At 46.5% G+C, this 22,195-nt stretch overlaps 1 protein-coding gene across 4 annotated transcripts in view; it reads right to left on the bottom strand.

Annotated features, from left to right (window-relative positions):
• The window catches only part of GJA5 (gap junction protein alpha 5), a 138,584-nt gene that overhangs the window by 63,622 nt on the left and 52,767 nt on the right, over positions 1–22,195 (bottom strand). For 2 of the 4 annotated variants that reach the window (XM_073617299.1, XM_073617298.1), the window contains exon 2: positions 5,859–5,973. The exons of the other annotated variants lie outside the window; for them this stretch is intronic. The gene's annotated coding sequence lies outside the window, so the exon portion shown is untranslated. The remainder of the gene's footprint in view (positions 1–5,858; positions 5,974–22,195) is intronic. 4 annotated transcript variants of the gene reach the window in all.

The raw sequence follows: 22,195 nt of genomic DNA on the forward strand, positions 1-22,195 counted from the left end.
TGTTTCCCAGTGCGAAACCTTTCATCTGATTTCTAAATTGCTGCATTTGTACATTTTAAAAGCCAATATAAAGGAATAGTAGTGGTAAAAAAAAGCCCTTGTGGATTTAATTAACCCTTTTTTTGGGGGTCATTTCTCCTTTAACAGGGTATGGCAGGGGGCGTGTCCTATGCCTGCATACTTTTGCTGATAGGTGTCCCTCATTCCCATCTCAAAAAGTTGGGAGGTGTGGTATAGGCACTTATTTTTTTTGTTTCATACAATAGCTATACCTGCAAAAAAAGGGGCTAGCCTGAAGGGATCTAGCAGCACTAATTCCCTGGCTAAAGTTCCACTTTAATGGAAAGAGGATGAGACGCCAAGAATAACAGCCCAGGTGTAGAGAAGAATAAGAGAGGCTTTAGCCCATCTCCTCCCAGGCCATGTCCCCGATGCGTTTCCCCCCTCCCACAGGGCTTGGCCATTGAACCCCTATGACTAAGCCCTTGATGGCGGGGCGAAACACATCGGAGGCGTAGCCTGAGAGGAGTTAGACTAAAGCCTCGCTTACTCTTCTCTAAACCTGGGCTGTTTTTTTTGGCATGCTGCGTCTCATCCTCTTTCCCTTAACCACTTGCCGAGCGGCTCACGCCGATATACGTCGGCAAAGTGGCACGTTCCAGCGAAACAACGTGTTGGTACATTGTCCCCTTTAAGAGCCTGGCGGGGGATCCGATGCGCGTGGCTGGCAGGCGTGATCGCCGCCGGCCACCTGCGATTGCGGGGAACGAGAGCCGGCGTGGGGATTTGTGAGTGTAAACACACAAATCCCTGTTCTGTCAGGGGAGAGGAGACAGTTCGTTTGTTCCTAGTAAGTAGGAACAGCGATATGTCTCCTTCCCCAGTCAGTCCCAACTGTATAAATGTCAATGGTCCCAAAAATGTGTCAAAAGTGTCCGATCTTTCCGCCACAATGTTGCAGTCCCGCTAAAAATCGCAGATCACCGCCATTACTAGTAAAATGGCGGTGATGTTTTGTCTTTTTTGTTTTTTGGGTTTTTGTTTGGTGTGATTTCTATTTTTGTGGTTTTATCTGTATTGTGTCAATGTTGTTTTCATACAATTGCATGACCGCGCAATTGTCAGTTAAAGTGACGAGTGTGTACACTGAGCCAGGACGGGCTCTCTTAGCGCAGGCACTTTGAATCAATGTGAGTCACCGGGGTATCGGAGGACGACAGCTTGGAGCGGTGCTCACAGTTTATTTCGATTATGGTCATGGATGGGTTTCCTGGAAAAAATGTAATAAAAAAAAATTTCATTTACGAGAGAAGAGTGGGGTAGGAGTGGAATGCCGGAAAGTAGGAGAGGAGGGTGAAGATCCACTTTAATTGCCTTTTCAGGAAATCCATGAACTACGCGTCCAGTTTTTTTTTTTTTTGTCAAAACGTAACCACTTGCCACCAAATCACGTACCGAGAACATCATTTGACTTCAAGTGGTTGTACCAGGATGAATGATGTCTGAGCTGCAGGCTTCACCCCATTACCGGTTTGTAGAGCTGCGTTCGGCTCTCTTGTATTTTCAACCGGAGCGTCTAACTAGCTACCTTCCGTGGCTCTTTCGAGTTCTCCCGTCCCACCGGGAGACCCCAGCTACCAGCCGGCATGTCCGTCAGACCCATACAAAGCCGGAATCGGTAATCCAGGGTAACCTGGTTGTGAATGGCGGCATTTTTTGAAAATCAAAAATATTCAAAAATGCTGATCTTGGCGTTTTGAATGCTTTCACGTGCAAAGGAGGCATTTGGGGTTCTTTAGACCCCAGATCCCTCCATGAAGAGTACCTGTCACATGTCTATTGCTGTCACAAAGGATGTTTTACATTCCTTGTGACAGCAATAAAAGTGCTAAAAAAAAAAAAAAAATGAAGCAACAGTTTAAAAATAAATAAAATATAATAAATTAATAATCCGTTTTTATTTTTTTAACTCCTTCAGATCTGTGCTATAGCAGAATGACTGCTACAGCATGGATCTACTTTGCTGGGAGGCCGTCAATAGACGTGCTCCCCATTGCACGCTCCACGCACGCCGCGCGATGTGATCACAGAGTCACTGAGTCTCGGGTGATCACAGATCGGAGTAAAGGGGTCGATCCCGACCCCTTACCACGTGATCAGCTGTCAACCAATGACAGCTGATCACGTGATGTAAACAGAAAATCGGTAATCGTTTTTTTTTTCTCCTCACGCTGACAGCGTGAGGAGAAAAAAAAGCTGATCACCAGCTTCAGTGCAAGGGACATCGGTCCCGAAGAGAAAGAGGCAAAGCCGCCTCATCTGTGCCCACCAATACCGCCTTCTAGTGCCACCTGCCAGTGCCCACACAGTGCCACGAATCAGTGCATAAGTGCCAGCAATTAGTGCCACCTATCACTGTCCACCAGTGGTGCCAATCAGTGCCTCATCAGTGCCACCCAGCAGTGCTGCCTATCAGTGTCACCTACCAGTGCCGATCAGTGCCCATCACTGTCACTCATCAGTGTCCATCACTGCCATCTATCAGTGTCCATCAGTGCCAGCTATCAGTGCCACCTATTAGTGCCCTTCAGTGCCACCTATCAATGCCCTTCAGTGCTGTCCATCAGTGCCCCCCATCAGTGCCACCTCTCAGTGCCCACCAATGCCACCTATCAGTGCCCACCAGTGCCGCCTGTTAGTGCCCATCAGTGCCACCTTATTAGTGTCCATCAACGCAGCCTATCAGTGCCCATCAGTGCAGCCTCATCAGCGTACATCAATGAAGGAGAAAAATTACATGTTTGCAAATTTTATTAACAAAATATAAAACGGTTTTGTATTTTTTTTTAAAAAATTTCAGTGTTTTTACATTTTTTAACAAAAAATAAAAAACCCAGAGGTGATCAAATACCACCAAAAGAAAGCTCTATTTGTAAGAAAAAAAAAATGAAATCAAAAAAGAAATTCCCCCCCCCCCCAAAAAAATTGCATTCGAAAAATTGCTGCACAAATACCGTGTGAGCCGGTTCACACAGGGGCGGCTTCTCAGGCGACTTAGCCGCCTGACAAGTAGCGCCCTGTTCTGTACTATGGTACCGTTCTAGACTTAGAGTCCTTTCACACTGAGGCGGGGGCGTTGTCGGCGGTAAAGCGCCGCTATTGTAAGCGGCGCTTTACCGTCGGTATGCGGCCGCTAGCGGGGCGGTTTTACCTCTCTGCTAGTGGCCGAGAAAGGGTTAAAACCACCGCAAAGCGCCTCTGTAGAGGCGCTTTGCCGGCGGTATAGCCGCGCCGTCCCATTGATTTCAATGGGCAGGAGCGGTGAAGGAGCGGTATACACTCTGCTCCTTCACCGCTCCGAAGATGCTACTGGCAGGACTTTTTTTACCGTCCTGCCAGCGCACCACTCCACTGTGAAAGCCCTCGGGGCTTTCACACTGGAATTAAAGCAGCGGCACTTTCGGGTCGGTTTGCAGGCGCTATTATTAGCGCAATAGCGCCTGCAAACCGCCCCAGTGTGAAAGGACCCTTAGAAAAAGGTCCCTGTACTACTTTGGGACGACTTCAGGGTGGCTTGCAGTGACTTCTATACAGAAGTAATTTTGCAAGCCGCCGCTGAAGTCGTGTGCAAATCGCCTTGCAAAGCCGTGCTGCAAGTCGGGCTGCCCCTGTGTGAACCAGCACTGAGACATAAAAAATTGCAAAACCCACCAATTTATTCTCTAAGGCCTCTGCATTAAAAAAAAATATATATATATATACGGTATATACTGTTTGGGGGGTTCCAAGTAATTTTCTAGCAAAAAAAAAAGTGGTTATTACATGTAAACAAAAAGTGCCAGAAAAAGCCTGGTCTTGGAGTGGTTAATTGAACAAGCTGAAGTTAGAAGCTGATTGGTAGACATGTGCGATTAGTTTCCTACGAATCTAAAATTCGTACGAATTTCCGTAAATTCGTACATCCAGGAGGATCCGAAATACGAATTGCTACGCTTCCGAATTTTGTACAAAAATACGAAATTTCGTTTACGAATTTCGGATCCAAATTCCTAACGAACATTCGTAATTGTTACGAAAAGTTAACGAACCTAAAAGTTAAAAAACCCCAGGAAGTCAGCACAGCACAGGGATGGTGGGAGCCCCTCATAATGAGCACAGCACAGGGATGGTGGGAGCCCCTCATAATGAGCACAGCACAGAGATGGTGGGAGCCCCTCATAATGAGCACAGCACAGGGATGGTGGGAGCTCCTCATAATGAGCACAGCACAGGGATGGTGGGACCCCCTCATAATGAGCACAGCACAGGGATGGTGGGACCCCCTCATAATGAGCACAGCACAGGGATGGTGGGACCCCCTCATAATGAGCACAGCACAGCACAGGGATGGTGGGATCCCCTCATAATGAGCACAGCACAGGGATGGTGGGACCCCCTCATAATGAGCACAGCACAGCACAGGGATGGTGGGACCCCCTCATAATGAGCACAGCACAGCACAGGGATGGTGGGAGCCCCTCATAGTGAGCACAGCACAGGGATGGTGGGACCCCCTCATAATGAGCACAGCACAGGGATGGTGGGACCCCCTCATAATGAGCACAGCACAGCACAGGGATGGTGGGAGCCCCTCATAATGAGCACAGCACAGGGATGGTGGGACCCCCTCATAATGAGCACAGCACAGGGATGGTGGGACCCCCTCATAATGAGCACAGCACAGGGATGGTGGGACCCCCTCATAATGAGCACAGCACAGCACAGGGATGGTGGGATCCCCTCATAATGAGCACAGCACAGGGATGGTGGGACCCCCTCATAATGAGCACAGCACAGCACAGGGATGGTGGGACCCCCTCATAATGAGCACAGCACAGCACAGGGATGGTGGGAGCCCCTCATAGTGAGCACAGCACAGGGATGGTGGGACCCCCTCATAATGAGCACAGCACAGGGATGGTGGGAGCCCCTCATAATGATAAATTCATCATATCGAACATTCCTGATTGTTCCAAAAAGTTAACGAAACTAACGAAAATTCGTATTTTGTACGAATTTAAATTGAATTTCGGACAGGAATTACAAAATACGAATTAATTCTAATACGAAATGGAACGAAACAAAACAAATTTATTGACGGCGCACATGTCTACTGATTGGCTACCATGCACAGCTGCACCAGATTTTTCTCTCCCCAGTTTTAGTAATTCAACCCCCCGAGTGTCACACATTAATGTGCATTGTGTTAAGGCATCTCATACAAGTGAATCGGTTGGCAATGCACCAGAAAGGACATTGTTGTTACCCATAGGCGCAAGCACAGGGTGTGCCAGGTGTGCCTGGGCACACTCTAATCACCCCCCCCCCCCCCGTGTGGTGTATATTCCCCCTGTTTAGACCCCAAATATTTCACCAAATAGAAAAATAATCTCCTTTTTTTCTGCTCAAAAAAATAGTAAAAAAATGATTTAAAAAAATAAAATTGTAAAAAAAAAAAAAAAAAAAGAGTAAAAAAAATAAAATTGTAAAAAAAAAATATAAATAAATAAATAATAAAATAATAAAAAATAATAATAAAAATAAAAACTACTGACACCATCAGTATATATACACATGTACACACACGCATATGTGTTTGAGCTTTGGGACGCACACCCTAATGCCACGGGCTGTGCACACTTATGATGTCACCCCTTTCTGTGTGCAAATGCTGATTGGTGCAAAAAGGAGCGCAAGTCAGATTTTTCAGCTAAAGATAAGTTCAAAGACACCCCAAGCTCATCTCTACCCCTGATCAATGTTCATCTAGAAAGACACTAGATTTTTGCTGCTAAGGCAATTTTTCTCATTGGCCGTACCTTGACCCGGCCCGTTGATTATCTCCGCTGACGTTTCCTCTTAATAGAATGTGCTCCGAGTACACTCATTACGTAAACTGTGATAATTCTTTTTTCTCTGGGTCATTTTCAATTTCTGATGAAAAGAAGAAAGAACATATTTTACGAAGTGAGCGCCGCGGGGATGTTTTCAATGGCAATACAAACAACGTCTTGGTAAAATATTTTGCAGTGTGTTACACGCTGTCCTCATTATTAATAAGTTACACCCTGCTCAGAGGTAGGCAGGAAATCGTATATTTATCTTGATGGAGAGAGGACAGTTGGCTATTGTTCCCCTTCAGATATTCTCTATAGATAATACTAAGCTGGAGCAAGGAAAGCCTTATTCTGCGGGGAGTCTTGTGATCTACCCTTCGGAGATCCTCATTTTATACTTATAATCGGGACGGCTCTGTCACAATCTGTCAGTTGTCATTAAAAAAAAAAAAAATGGATAAAGCTGAACACTAATCAGCAAAAATATTTGTATAATAATAAAAATTAATAAATCATATTATGTAATAAAAAATAATAATATAATAATAATAAATTTATAATAATTTTTATTTGGGGTCTATTCACATCTACACTATATTGTCAAAAGTATTGGGACACCTGCCTTTACATGCACATGAACTTTAGAATTTTTTTTTTTTTTTCATTGGGAATGTTTTATAGCAGTAAAAAAAAGTTAAAGTAAAAAATATTGTTTTTTTAATTCAAAATTGTCACTCTTTTTTTGATTGTAGCGCAAAAAAACCCAAAAAACGCAGAGGCCATCAAATACCACCAAAAGAAAGCTCTATTTGGGGGAAAAAAAGGACATAAATTTTATTTGGGTACTGCGTCGCACATCCGCGCAATTGTCAGTTAACCGCTTGCCGACCAGCCGCCATCATTATACTGCGGCAGGTCGGCACGATCCCGTGAGCCGTCGTAGCTGTACAACCAGTGTCGGCCCGGGCACTGTGGGCGCACAGGTGCCGCCGCCCCATCCATGCCCTCGGCCCCTTTCAGGACGCCAGACGCATAGATTCCTATCGCGGGGGCGGGAGGGGGTGGTACGTTTTGAAGCACCTGATCAGAGCCAGAGGTTCTAATAGGCTTCAAAATAGGGTGGGCTCGGGGCGCCGAGAGTGCACCCTGATCCCACCCAATTGTGTGACGATAGCGAATTCATTTTCACTATTTTCACACTAACCTTCCTCCCCGACAATCTGGAGGCAGGGCGTCAAATCTGTTTCCTGATTGGCCAAAGCGCCAGGCCACCCTATTGGATGCCTGGCGCTTAGGAAAAGGAGAGGAGGAGACACACACTGGAGCGGAGGTCACCGCCACTCTGGTGCACATGGAGGAGCTGCTGCCTTGCGGTAAGTGCCAGCCAGGGGGTCTGACAGAGCCGCGGGCGGGGGGGGGGGGGTTGGGGGTGCTGCCAGAGCCGAGTGAGTGGGGTGGGGTTGGTGGGCACAAGTGGCTGCATATACTGGTCACAAGTGGCTGCATATACTAGGCACAAGTGGCTGCATTTGACAGGCAACAGTGGCTGCATTTGATGGGCACAAGTGGCTGCATTTGATGGGCACAAGTGGCTGCATATACTAGGCACAAATGGCTGCATATACTGGGCACAAGTGGCTGCATTTGACGGGCACAAGTGGCTGCATATGATGGGCACAAGGGGCTGCATATGATGGGCACAAGGGGCTGCATATGATGGGCACAAGGGGCTGCATATGATGAGCACAAGTGGCTGCACATGATGGGCACAAGGGGCTGCATTTGATGGGCACAAGTGGCTGCATATGATGGGCACAAGTGGCTGCATTTGATGGGCACAGTGGCTGCGTTTGATGGGCACAATGGCTGCATATGATGGGCACAAGTGGCTGCATATGATGGGCACAGTGGCTGTGTTTGATGGGCACAATGGCTGCAATTGATGGGCACAGTGAGGCTGCGTTTGATGGGCACAGTGAGGCTGCAATTGATGGGAGGGTTTCAGTATTTTTCAGTTTTTTTGCGCCCCCCAAAAAAATTTTGAGCACCAGCCACCACTGTGTATGTCTACACCTTTAAATGGGATAGCAGGCCCCCGCTGCACTGTGGGGATGCCGATGCGCACGAGTGCAAGAACAGGGACGTGCGTGTGTAAACACACAAATCCCTATTCTGTGAGGAGAGGTAGATTGTGAGTTCCTACTAGCTAGGAACAGCGATCAGTCCCCTCCCCCTACAGTTAGAACACACAAGAGGGAACACAGTTAACCCCTTAATCGCCCCCTAGTGTTATCCCTTCCCTGGCAGTGACATTTAAGCAGTAATCAGTGCATTTTTATAGCACTGATCGCTGTATAATTGTCAATGGTCCCAAAAATGTGTCAAAAGTGTCCGATGTGTCCGCCATAATGTCCCAGTCCCATTAAAAATCGCAGATCGCCGCCATTACTAGTAAAAAAAAAAAATAATAATAAAAATGGCATAAATCTATCCCCTATTTTGTAGACGCTATAACTTATGCGCAAACCAATCAATATACGCTTATTGCGATTTTTATTACCAAAAATATGTAGAAGAATACATATCGGCCTAAACTAAGGAAAAAATTAGCTTTTTTAAAAAAAAAAATGGGGATATTTATTATAGCAAAAAGAACAAAATCTTGTGTTTTTTTCAAAATTGTTGCTCTTTTTTTGCTTATAGCGCAAAAAATAAAAACCGCAGAGGTGATCAAATACCACCAAAAGAAAGCTCTATTTGTGGGGAAAAAAGGACGTCAGTTTTGTTTGGGTGAAACATCGCAGGACCGCGCAATTGTCAGTTAAAGTGACGCAGTGCCGAATTGCAAAAAATGGCCCGGTCAGGAAGTGGGTAACACCTTCCGGTGGCTGAAGTGGTTAAGGCAGTCACCTCTGTTCTGTGCCACCAATATGTATTTTTTCCCCAGAAATACATTTTTGCCCAGAATTTTTTCTTTCTATTTTAGATTACCGGTAAGAAATTTAAATGCATTTATATATATATATATATATATTTTTTAAAGCCTACATTTATCTTTTTTTGCCAGGAGTACGTGAATGCCCAGGAGTAAATAGATTATTTATGACGTCACAGTGTTGTTGATATTCCATTGGATCCTAGAAGAGGGACGATTGTGGTAGGTTGAGGTCCCATCCCAGACATCTCATAACAAGCCTTATATAATGGTCTTTATTGTTTGTACTGAGGAACCAGCGAAAGCAATAAACACGAGTTAATCCCCCCCCTTAAGACCTAAATCCTTTGTGGCTTCTGCCGTCTCCCCCTTTGTTTATAACCAGATACATAAATACATTTTGTATAATCTTTTGTAGTGCAGAGTTCCGGAAGGTTTCCTGCACAGCCCGGGAAGTATTAACATATTAGACATATTAACGGCTCTGTGTAGACCCAGCAGCATAAACACCCCAATACGATGACAATTACACAATAATACACATGGATTAAACAGGCAGTAAACCCGAACAACCTAATAAACACGTTTCTTCTAGCTGAGTCTGATTGATGAAAAACGGAATAGAAAAAGGACTGGAGAAAATGTAGAAAAAGGTGAAAATTTCCATAAATTGACACTGATTTTATTGATTTATTAATTTTTTTTATTGATTTATTTATTTTTTGTGGCCAATAGCAGCCTCATTTTTTAATGCAAAAGGCTTAGAAATATCCGAACTGAAGCAAAGACGGGAGAATCTTTGTCAGTTACCACCCAGAGGAAAGAAGAGCCTCCACAGCAGCTTCAATAAAGACTGGGCATCTGTTCATCGGGAGAACGCAAGCACCTCCCACCACTTAAAGGGAAAGTGCCTTTTTTTTTTTTTTTTGGATGAGCACGTTTTGGCATAATACTACTCTTTCACCATTTTACATGCTTGTTCTTCAGTGTTTGCTTCTTTTAATAAATATATTTAATGGCAATAGCGATTCATTTTTGGGTATAGTTGAGATGGTTAAGACTCCCATCAGGTTTTCTTTATTTAATTATTTAATTTTTGCAACTTCTGTCCCATTAGGAAGGATTTACCTTTAACCTCTTCAGTCCCGGATGGTCTACCCCCCTTTACGACCGGGACTTTTTTTTGCGATACAGCACTGCATTACTTTGATTGACAATTGCGCGGTCGTGCGACACTGTACCCAAATAAAATTGATGTCCTTTTTTTCCCACAAATAGAGTTTTTTTTTTTTTGGTGGTATTTAATCACCTCTGCGTTTTTTTTTTTTTTGCGCTATAATCAAATAAGAGCGACAATTTTGAATAAAAAAAACAATTTTTTTTACTTTCTGTTATAAAACATTCCCCCCCCAAAAAAAAAATTAAAGATCATGTGCATGTAAAGGCAGGTGTCCCAATACTTGTTTAGACAATATAATGTAGATTTGAATAGGCCTGAAATAAAAAGGAAAATTTATTATCAAATACTTACCGTAATTTTCCTTTCCTGATGGACTCCATGGCAGCCTACGTGTGGGTTAACCCCGCCTTCTCTCCAATGCTATAGGACCCCATTCCCATAAATGAGTACTCACCACTAGCTACTGCGTTCTGTAACTAGCCTACTTTTTGACCGAATGGGTGGGAACTCCGTCTGCCATGGAGTCCATCAGGAAAGGAAAATTACGGTAAGTATTTGATAATAAATTTTCCTTTTTCCTGACAGACTCCATGGCAGCCTACGTGTGGGGAATAACTAGCCGACCACACGGGTGGGTATGCTGAATCAAACATCATTTTAATTTGTCCTATCAACCGATAGGATTCTCAAACCAAAGTTTACAGAGGACAATGAAGCAGGCTCAATACAGTAATGAGACATGAAAGTGTTGATAGAGGCCCACGAGGCCGCTTTGCAAATGGTGTCTGGGGCCACGTGTCGAGCTGCCGCCCATGAAGCTGCCATTCCCCTGGTGGAATGAGCTGTCACCGCCTGTGGAGGAGCCAAGCCCTTCGCCTTGTATGCTTGTTGAATAGTTTGTACAATCCAAGTAGCGAGTATCCTAATCGAGGCTTTCTTTCCTTTGTTACTTCCCGAGTGTAAAATGAATAGATGGTCAGAACGTCTGAAGGGAGAAGTCATTCTCAGATATTCTTTAATTGCTTCTCCTACATCCAGAGATTGAATCTCAGAGGACCCCGGAGACCTAAACGTAGGAAGTACTATCTCCTGAGTATCATGGAACACCGAGGACACTTTCGGGTTAGAACCCAGCATAGGGATAAGAACTACTTGGTCCGGGAAGAACGTTAGGAAGGGTTCTTCACAACCCAGAGAGCCAATCTCAGAGACTCTTTTTGCCGATGTGACGGCTACTAGAAAGACAACTTTAGCTGAGAAGTCCTTGATAGAGAGCGGGGAAGGACCGGTAGTACTGAGTCTGGAGATTGAGTCGAGGACAAGTGGCAGGTCCCATTTGGGGAATCTGGATTTCCTTTGGGGCTTGAGCCTTGAAGCTCCGCGAAAAAATTGCCGGATTAGCGGATTAGTTGCCCAAGAGGACCCAGAGAAGGCCGACAGTGCAGAAACCTGAACCCTAAGCGAGCTGATGGATAATGGTAGATCTAAGCCCGTTTGAAGGAAGCTGAGTATATCTTGCACCCCCGGGTGTCTGAAAGACCTGCCGCTAGAAGAGCAAAAATCCACAAATTTGGACCAGATTCTACTGTAGACTCTATTTGTGCTAGATCTTCTTGAACTCATGAGGGTTGATATTACTGTAGGAGCGCAGCCAAGCGAGATTAGCCTCTCCCTCTCAAGAACCAGACCATCAGTCTCAGCACTGCTGGACACGGGTGCAGGACTGACCCCTGAGAAAGAAGGTCCGGCCTGAGAGGGAGAGGCACCGGGTCCCTGAAGCTGAGTTGGACAAGGAGAGGGAACCAAGGCCTGTTTGGCCAGTATAAAGCTATCGTCAACACTTCGGCTGTTTCCGAACGGAGCCTCTGCAGGAATCTCAGGATGACTGGAAGCGTCGGGAAGGCATATGCCTTGCTGAACTTCCAAAGATCCGTCAGTGCGTCTGACCCGAAAGCCTGGCTGCAACGGCCTCTGGTGTAGAATTTCTCCAGCTTGAAGTTGTGGCGAGAGGCGAACAGATCTACCTTGGGGTTGATCCCTAGTGAGGAGACCCATCTGAACGTCTCCATATGAAGGGACCACTCGTTGTTTAGCTCGGTGCGTGAAAGGAAGTCCGCTTGAGAATTCTGGATAAACACTGCCGAAATATTGCAAAGGTTCTTCTGTAACCATGAAAGGATGGGCTCGACTTCTCGAAGGAGAGAGGGACTCCGGGTACCCCCTTGCCTCTTCACGTAGGCGACGGCCGTCGTGTTGTCCATCTTTAACAGTACTGGGACTGGGAGGCAGGAATCCCATTTGCCCTGGGCAAGGTTCGAACCGCAGAGGGCTCCCCAACCAGTCCCGCTGGCATCGGTCGTAACCGTGATCCAGGAGATGGGGGCGATGGAATGACATGCCAGGAGATTCTTGCGTTGAAGCCACCAAAAGAGGCTGTTCCTCATTGATGATGTCACACGAATGACCTGATTCTTGTCCCCTGTTCTCCACTGCTGCAGGAACCCCGACTGGAAGGGACGTAATCTCCACAAGGCCCACTTGACCATGGGGGTCGTAGAGACCATCGTGCCGACGATCTCCAGGCACTGAGAGGCTTTCAGGTGTGGGGAATGCAAAGCCCGAGAAATTCTGTCCCGAACAACCGGAATTTTCTGTAGTGGAAGGGAAATATTGCTTCTCACGGTGTCGAACTGAGCTCCTAGATATATTGGGCGTTGAGCTGGAATTAGGTGACTTTTTGCTAAATTCAGGAGCCACCCGAAGCTGGACAGGGTGGAGATTACCTGTTCCCGGTGGGCCAGGAGCTGCTCCCTGCTTTGTGATAGTACCAAGAGGTCATCGAGGTAGTGGTAAAGACGCACCCCCTTTAACCTTATGAGAGCTACCGTGGCTAAGAGAATTTTTGAAAAGACCCGGGGGGACGTTGTCAACCCGAAGAGGAGGCAGATAAACTGCAGATGATCCTGTCCCACCTGGAAACGTAGATATTTGTGAAGGCCCTTTTCTACTGGGACGTGGAAATAAGCGTCCTTCAAGTCGATGGAAATCATCCAATCGCCTGGCTGAATAGCTTGCTGAATGGTCGACAGAGTTTCTATTTTGAATTTCCCTTGCTCTATAAACTCGTTCAGGTAGGTCAGGTCTATGACCGGGTGCCAAGAACCACTCTTTTTTCGAACTAAGAAGAGAGGGGAGTATACCCCCTGAAACCATTCGTCCCTGGGGACGTGTACCACTGCTCCCTGAGACTTCAAAAGGTCCACGTAGGACAGTAGAGCTTGTTTTTGATCTTCCGACTGGGGCAGAAGAGTGGAGACAAATCTGGGAGGAGGAGTATTGGAGAAGGTCCATCTGTGACCTGTTGAGACTGTTTTTATCACCCAAAAGTCCGAGATCGAGGCCACCCAGACGTGCCGGAAGAGGCGCAGCCGTGCCCCTACCCGACCCGCCTGGGCGGGTGCAATCTCAAAAAGACTTCGCCTGCTCACGACCACTGGATGCCTGGCCCTTGGTGGACTTGCGAAAGGATGTCTGACCTCTGCTCCAGTTTTTCCTGAAGTCCCTGCCGGGCTTGTTTGAGTGCGCTTCCCTAGAGCGCTCTGGAGAACGTCTTCTGAACTAAGGCTTCTTCTGACCAAGAAGACGTCTATCTTGGGGAAGGAAGCCCGACTTGCCACCCGTGGCACGTGTTATGGCATCGTCGAGCTTATTGCCAAACAGTGAGGACCCCTCAAAGGGAATCTTACACCAGGCCTGCTTGGAAACCGGGTCAGCAAGCCACGGACGTAACCATAAGGCCCGCTTGGCCGTGACTGACGACAGCACAATCCGCGCCAATAGGCGTATCAAATCAATGGATGCCTCCCCCAAGAAGACTGCCGCTAGCTTTAATTCTGCAGCTGCTGAACTTCCCGCTAGCTCCTCCGAAACTCCCTTAAGGAAGGAATCCACATTCTCCGTCCAAGCCTCCATGGCTTTTGACATAGCTGCCAGAGCCAAGGCCGGTTTACAGGCCGTGCCGGCCAGCCCATAAATCCTCTTCAAGTCCTGGTCAATCCTTCTCTCGAGACCATCCTTGAAGGACACCGCATCCTCTAGGGGAAGTGTGACATGTTTAGCCAGACGCATTAAGGCCGCGTCTACGAGGGGAGCATTCTCCAGATACTTCACCTCTTCCGACTTGAAGGGGTATAATCTGGAGGTTTTATTTGACATGGAGGACTTACTGTCCGTCTTACTCCATTCCTCAACTATAATATCTTTCAGTTCCGAAAGGAGCGGGAAACTTGAGCGTTCTTTTCCCAGGTGTTTGAAGAATTTCTTCTGTTTAGCTGGGGGAGTAGCAGGATCCTCCCACTTGAGGGCCTCCTTGATTGCCTTAATTAATGGTGAAGCCATGTTGAAGTCAAAACCTCCGATTTCCTCTTCCTCCTGAGGATCATCGTCTGAGGAATCAAGAGAGGCCGCATAAGGCTGGGAAGTGCCTTCACGGGCCTCATCAGCCGGGGGGCCAGACAGTGAAGTAGACTGGCTTAGCGTGTGGGGAGAATCCAGCTCTTTCAGGGATTGCTGTACCACACGTTTAACAAGAGATTCCAGACTTTGGTTCTCCGTCTCTTTTTCCCTGACCGCCCGGGCATAGCACCGATCACATAATGACTTGCCCTCCGGAACTCGTGTTCCACATCCCCAGCAGGCTCTTCCATCAGAGCGGCTGTCATGGCGGTGAGAGCGGTGTCTGGAGAGGAATGAGAGCTTCTCCTCTGGTGGTGGTCTCCAGATGCAGAGTCTCGTCTGGATCTTGAAGGAGATTGGCGTTGTGGCCTGGCAAGGTCTTTGTCAAATCTGAGGGTCCGATCTAGAAGGACTGGAAGAAAAAACACAGTAGGGAAGGGGAAATGGCGGGACCAACATCAGATAACGCACATTACAATGCGACTGACTTTCCACCCCCTCCCTCATAAGCACATACCTTGTGCGAGAGGGCTGGCCACTTAAAGGCGGTGAATTATCCATGATTTCCGGATAATGGGCGACACAGTGTAGCTGGTCTGTAGAAAGAAAATGGCCTCAATAGGCCGAGGAACCAGTAAGAAGAAGTAATCTGCCCCCAAAACAAACATATGTGTATTTGCGACATATGCCAAAAAGTAAAACCACCTCATATTTGATCATAGAAACCACGATATAGGAAGAATTTTTTTTTTTTTTTTTTTAAGGATATATTGCATTTCACTATGTTAAATTCTTTTCTCTTCTCTTTTTTTTTAAATCCAAGAGCAACAGAGTGTAACCAAAAACAGGCAGGCACTCACCTGGAGATGACCAGAGCTGGGTATGGGGAAGACCGCTCCACTCCCGTTCACTGTGAGGGAATTCCCATTGTGAGGGAGTCTATGAGCGGTATTTAAAGCTCCCCGCCCATGACGTCACCGCCCCCCACTCATCTGCGACGTAGGCCGGCGATCGTACTGCGCATGTGCGGTTTGCCGAGAATCCACCGTACTGCACATGCGCGAGCCAAGCCTCGGTCTCGAGGAGGCTACTGCGCACGCGCGAACAGCGCGAACGGCCGCACCCGGAAGTGCTGAGGCGAGCTGGAACGCACCAGCGCTCCAGCCGCCATGAGGGGTGAAAAAGATCCCAAAAATGACCGCCTTTGATCGTAACAAGAGCCGGGGGGGCCTAGGGGGAGACAGACTATACAAAGAAAACACTGCCATGGAGACAAAAATTATGCTTCCGACCTTGCCAGCCATTGATGCGTCCAGAAGTTCCGGCATACAGAGGCGACCCTCCCTCCACCAAAGGGGTAAACTTCAGCCTCTAAACGCTACTCGCCCGCCCATGGCTGGGCCCTGAGCTGCACCGCAAGAGGTATGCCATGATCTTGGATCCATCCGACCGGACGCGAACAACTTGTGTAGGTCCATTGGAGGAGGACAAAAAAGGAACGCAGTAGCTAGTGGTGAGTACTCATTTATGGGAATGGGGTCCTATAGCATTGGAGAGGTGGCGGGGTTAACCCACACGTAGGCTGCCATGGAGTCTGTCAGGAAAAAATGTTTTGCTGATTAGTGTTCAGCTTTATCCATTTTTTTGGACAGATTGTGACAGAGCCGTCTCGATTATAAGTATAAAATGAGGATCTCTGCAGGGTGAATCAAAAGACTCCCCACAGAATAGAATATTTCTTCTGGTGGTATTTGATCACCTCCTGCGTTTTTTTTTTTGTGCTATAAACAAAAAAAGAGTAACAAATTTGAAAAAAAATAATAATTTTTTACTTTCTTCTATAAAACATATCCTATAAAAAATGTTAAAAAATTGTAATTTCTTCATCAATTTAGGCCAATATGTATACAGCTACATATTTTTGGTAAAAAAAATTCCAATAAGTGTATATTGATTATATTCGTATTATATATCATAAGCGCATATTGTATTGGTTTGTACAAAAGTTATCGTGTCTACAAACGATGGGATATTTTTATGACATTTTTATTTTTACTAGTAATGGCGGCGATCAGCGATTTTTAGTAGGACTGTGACATTGCAGCGGACAAATTGGACATTAAGTGACACTTTTTGAGGACCAGTGACACCAATACAGTGATCAGTGCTAAAAAATATGCACTGATCACAGTATAAATGACACTGGTGGGGAAGGGGTTAACACCAGGGGCGATCAAGGGGTTAAGTGTGTTCCCTGGGAGGTGTTTTCTAACTGTGGGAGGGAGTGGATACACTGGAGGAAAAGAGAGATTGTGTTTCAGCTTAGCTGAAACACAAGTTCTCTCCGTTGCTCCTTGACAGATCAGTGGTTTGCCTTGTTTATATAGGTACACCACTGCTCCGTCTCTCTGAAGAATGGTCGGCGGGTCGCAGCAGCCATCGTAGCCGCTGGACCTGCTGATTGGCTCTTGCTGTGTCCAATCACAGAGGGAGTGGCGTGTGCGTGTTCCCCCTACACTGCGTGCACAATATATTATATATATGCGGTGGGCGGTCCGGAAGTGGTTAAAGAAGTATGTGTACATATATATATATACAGTATCTCACAAAAGTGAGTACACCCCTCACATTTTTGTAAATATTTTCTTCTATCTTTTCATGTGACAACACTGAAGAAATGACACTTTGCTACAATGTAAAGTAGTGAGTGTACAGCTTGTATAACAGTGTAAATTTGCTGTCCCCTCAAAATAACTCAACACACAGCCATTAATGTCTAAACCACTGGCAACAAAAGTGAGTACACCCCTAAGTGAAAATGTCCAAATTGGGCCCAAAGTGTCAATATTTTGTGTGGCCACCATTATTTTCCAGCACTGCCTTAACCCTCTTGGGCATGGAGTTCACCAGAGCTTCACAGGTTGCCACTGGAGTCCTCTTCTACTCCTCCATGATGACATCACAGAGCTGGTGGATGTTAGAGACCTTGCGCTCCTCCACCTTCCATTTGAGGATGCCCCACAGATGCTCAATAGGGTTTAGGTATGGAGACATGCTTGGCCAGTCCATCACCTTTACCCTCAGCTTCTTTAGCAAGGCAGTGGTTGTCTTGGAGGTGTGTTTGAGGTCGTTATCATGATGGAATACTGTCCTGTGGCCCAGTCTCTGAAGGGAGAGGATCATGCTCTGCTTCAGTATGTCACAGTACATGTTGGCCTTCATGGTTCCCTCAATGATCTGTAGCTCCCCAGTGCAGGCAGCACAAATGCAGCCCCAGACCATGACACTCCCACCACCATGCCTGACTGTAGGCAAGACACACTTGTCTTTGTACTCCTCACCAGGTTGCTGCCACACACGCTTGACACCACCTGAACCAAATACTTTTATCTTGGTCTCATCAGACCACAGGACATGGTTCCAGTAATTCATGTCCTTAGTCTGTTTGTCTTCAGCAAACTGTTTGTGGACTTTCTTGTGCATCATCTTTAGAAGAGGCTTCCTTCTGGCATGACAGCCATGCAAACCAATTTGATGCAGTGTGCAGCGTATGGTCTGAGCACTGACAGGCTGACCCCCCCACCCCTACAACCTCTGCAGCAATGCTGGCAGCACTCATAAGTCTATTTCCCAAAGACAACCTCTGGATATGACGCTGAGCACGTGTACTCAACTTCTTTGATCGATCATGGCGAGGCCTGTTCTGAGTGGAACCTGTCCTGTTAAACCGCTGTATGGTCTTGGCCACCGTACTGCAGGTCAGTTTCAGGGTCTTGGCAATCTTCTTATAGCCTAGGCCATCTTTATGTAGAGCAACAATTCTTTTTTTCAGATCCTCAGAGAGTTCTTTGCCATGAGGTGCCATGCTGAACTTCCAGTGACCAGTATGTGAGAGCGATAACACCAAATTTAACACACCTGCTCCCCATTCACACCTGAGACCTTGTAACCCTAATGAGTCACATGACACCGGGGAGGGAAAATGGCTAATTGGGCCCAATTTGGACATTTTCACTTAGGGGTGTACTCACTTTTTTGCCAGTAGACATTAATGGCTGTGTGTTGAGTTATTTTGAGGGGACAGCAAATTTACACTGTTATACAAGCTGTACACTCACTACTTTACATTGTAGCAAAGTGTCATTTCTTCAGTGTTGTCACATGAAAAGATAGAATAAAATATTTACAAAAATGTGAGGGGTGTACTCACTTTTGTGAGATACTATATATATATATATATATATATATATATATATATACATACATATATATACATATATATATACATATATATATATATATATATATATATAATATACTATTTTACCAAAAGTATTGGGACACCTGCCTTTACACGCACATGTACTTTAATTGCATCCCAGTCTTAGCCCGTAGGGCTCAATATCGAGTTGGCCCGCCCTTTGCAGCTATAACCACTTAAACGCTATAACGCGTCCCAATACTTTTGACAATATAGTGTATAAGTCATTCTTCACATGACATAGAGATGTGGCTCAGCATAGTGACGGCTGTGGCAGAGGTTCTGCGTGTCTTTATTTAACACTTTCCCGGAGGCCGGGCTGGTGCGGGAGCTCTGACATCTCTAGAGCTGCACACATTCCACAGCTAATCCACTTACACTTGTCAGCACCTGTCGCTGGCTCCGTCTATCCTCACTGTGACTCCGCCAGCTCAGCCTCTGTACAGCACACAGACCCTGCGTTTTACAGCACGGGATGAGCAGAATTTGGAGTTTTCATAAGGGGCTCATTAACCTGGGCGGCCAGGCTTTCAGTAAAAGCAGGCATTGAGATGCAGCTTTACTGTTCCCTTAGACTGCCCACCTAAAAAAGGGAAGGCAGCGTCTTAGAACTGCACACAGGTCACGGCAAAAACTAAACAACATGTTGCATTTGGTGTGCAGTACCGCTGCCGAACACAACCTATTACGTATTACTAAACCCACAATAGAAAAATCAGTCTGTATATGCAGTAAAAAATGCTTGTTATACTCTCTGTGGTACCTAAGGGGTTAATCCCCTGCATTGTGTAAAAAGGCTGTTTGATCCTGTCTTCTCTGAACCTCCCCTTCTTCCGCTGTCCCCAATACATCTCCTGATAGCACAGAGCATTTGGAGTCACTCTGCACACGCTCAGTTTGGTGTGTATTGCTAGAGTTGTTGTTTTGTTTTGTTTTTCTTCGGAGGGTGCATGTGATCAGCACAGGGCCAATCAGCACTGTCCAGACAGAGGGTCAGGGGTCCTGCAGCCCCATAGGACAGTCAGAGGAGAATGAAAACTCCTCCTACAGGCTTTAACCAGACACTGATAGAAGTCACAAGACTGCTATATTCTGCTGACGAGAAAAGGTATTTAGCAGTTTATATTTACTAAAATAATTGCATTTCCATGTTCTGTGTACTGTGGGAGAACAGTTATAGAGAATGCAGGCTCCTGGGTTTAGTAACATTTTAAAGTAGAACTAAAGGGAATGATACTTACCTTTCCTCAAACAGTTCTGTCCATGTGCAGGAGCTAGTCATCCCGGCAAGCAGGGATCGAGCCGGGTGCTGTAAGCTGAGCTGCGCATGCGCATCTCACTTTACATTTCGGGGTTCCTATAGGCAAGCAGGTAGGTGTATGTAATTACAGAAGAGACATTGCATGAAAAAGTCTGCCTGATTACAGTATGTAACAGCAAAGCTTTAGTCCGAGGGACATGGCTCATCATCAGTTGCCCCTGGGGGGCGTGCACGAGCGGCGTGACCAGGAGGACGTCATATGACGTCCATCCAGGGGGACGAGATGCCAGCCCCGGCGTCATTCTGCCATAGGCCAGGCAGGAACCGGTTAAAGTGGTATTAAACCCAAAAGCAAACTTTTATTATATTGCAGCTTACCAGTTCTTAGATGTGATGGCCGCACTGGTCTCCTTTAACCTCCCCGGCGGTATTCCTGAGTCTGGCTCGGGGTGGAATTTCAGAACCAAAAGCGGTAACATCGAGCCAGACTCGGGATCACATCGCAGGATCCAGGTTACTTACCTTGTCCCCTGGATCCTGCGATGTCTCAACGTAAGTGTGAGCAGCTCGTCCAACGCTCGATTCATCACGGTTTCCCTGCGAGCGTTGCGACGCACAGGGACGGAGAACGGCGCCAAATTCTGGAAACTGGAGATTGTCCATAGCAACCAAAAAAGTGTCCCTTTACATCAAAAGTGGTTTTGGACCAGCTAGAAAACAGCGATAATAAATTAGAATCGCCTGCAGAATTGAGCGATAGATGATTTGTGGGGAGATCCGTCATCAAGTAATGACAGCGACAATTCTGCAACTGAGCAAATTTCAGTGTTTTTGATTTGATTACATTATTATATAATTTTTATTATTATTATATTATTATTTGTTATAATTATTTATAGTTATTTATTATATTATAATTTATGATTTCGTGTTTCAAACTTTATCACACCTGAGATATCTACTAGACTTGGTTTGGACAGATATAAGTGAGTTATTCCTAAGAATTACAGGCCTACAATATAAAACGCCAAATTTCCATGCACAATAATTGTACCGCTTTCAGCATCAAAAATCTGAAATAATTATACCGCCAGGGAGGTTAACTGTAATATCCTCCCTTTTGTAGGAATCCAAAAGCCACTGCTGATTTCGGCAATCTTGGATACTCTGTAGTATTCCCCTTCTCCCCCTGACATCTACCTAAAAGGTTCTGTTGGGAGAGGAGGGACAGTGGAGCTGGGCCAGCACAGACAGTAACCACTTGCCGACCGAGGAGTATGGCGGCAAAGCGGCTCTCCTGTGCTGGATCACGTATATATAGTACATGATCCGCACTTCGGGCGCGCGCACTCACTGGCTGTGCTGTGATTAGTTACAGCCAGTGGCAGCCGCTCCATTAGGGGTGCAGGGGCGCCGCCCCCCTAATCCCTGCGCCCGGCCACTAATCTACATGCAGGGCACCGGACACATAGATTTCAATGTTTTTTTTGTTTTTTTTTAAAGCGGAGTTCGACCCAAAAAAGGAACTTCCGCTTTAAGGGAAGGTGACCCCCTGACATGCCACATTTTTTCGGGAGGGGAGCGAATACCCTCTTTTTAGAGGGTTCCAGCTCCCACTTCCTCCCAGGGCACCGCGGCGCCGGAAGGAAGTTCACCTCTCCCCCCTCCCTCCCGGCAATCATCTGGGACACGGCACAGGTCCCAGATGATTGTCCTGCCAGTCACAGTGCGCAGCGCGGCTCGCGCATGCTCAGTGCCAATCTCGGCACCGCAGAGAGTAGAGGGAGAGGAACGGGGCCTCATTCCCCCACATCGCTGGACCGTGGGACAGGTAAGTGTCTGATTAAAAAAGTCAGCAGCTACACTAAAATACTTACCTTAGATCGAAGCCCTGCAGCAGCGCCTGCACACTGCTGAGATGGCTGACATCTTCCATGGCGTTTCTTCCGGGTTCGGGGGGCTCCGAGCGCTGTGACTGGCCAATACCGCGTCAATGTCACTCCCGCGAGAGCCGCCGGTCACGGCACACGGCTCTAAAGAAACAGCACAGGCGGCCGTTCCTTCAGAGCGCATGCGTCGATGATGTCATCGGAGGTGTATACAGTAAATCTCTCCTAAACGGTGCAAGTTTAGGAGAGATTTACAGTACCTACAGCTACGCCTTATTATAGGCTCACCTATAGGTACAAACAAACCAGGGGAGTTTACTTCCTCTTTAAAGAGGATC

Source organism: Aquarana catesbeiana, linkage group LG02 (genome assembly GCF_042186555.1).
Source record: "Aquarana catesbeiana isolate 2022-GZ linkage group LG02, ASM4218655v1, whole genome shotgun sequence".
Taxonomy (NCBI): Eukaryota; Metazoa; Chordata; class Amphibia; order Anura; family Ranidae; genus Aquarana; species Aquarana catesbeiana.